Here is a 612-nt window from a genome sequence, read left to right as displayed (position 1 = left end):
AATTTCCGACCATTCTTCAATCATTCTAGAAAGATCTAAAACATTTCTCAAATGGTATGTCTTACAAATCCCCTGGGTGTCAAATCTCAAATAGACTTGAGTTTGCATCTATATCATATCGCAAGGAAGACATGCATTTTGCATATTCCTCCCTTGGATGTCAACTATGAGGTACCATCACAGACAATATCATTGGTGTTTTTCTTCTTCGGGATTGGTGGATATCTTTTTGTTGCTATGTATTTGTGCTAGGAAAGAAACTGACGTTGAGCATCCAAAGTAGAGATGTGGCCTCTCAATGAAACATTCTTTATTCTAGCAAAAATCAAACAGTCTTTGTCAATGGTTGCGGACTGTTACCACTGTAACTTGAACCATTATTTGAAAAATTGAATTATTTCCCAAATATTTCTATTATTATTTCTTTGGAATGTATGGGCGCGACAACGCGCACTTTCATTGTCTGGTATTTTCTTTATAGAAAAAATATGTAAGGACCACGCGGCAACCAATGCTCGGCAACCAATGCTCGAACGCGAATGGGCTAGCTGCACTCCTTGCGGGCCTAGCCAATATGATATTTATTGCTAATCCTAAATGAAAGCTATTTAG

Source organism: Triticum dicoccoides, chromosome 1B (genome assembly GCF_002162155.2).
Source record: "Triticum dicoccoides isolate Atlit2015 ecotype Zavitan chromosome 1B, WEW_v2.0, whole genome shotgun sequence".
Classification (NCBI taxonomy): domain Eukaryota; kingdom Viridiplantae; phylum Streptophyta; class Magnoliopsida; order Poales; family Poaceae; genus Triticum; species Triticum dicoccoides.
The sequence above is the reverse complement of the archived record's forward strand: the minus strand, read 5'-3'. Positions refer to the sequence as shown.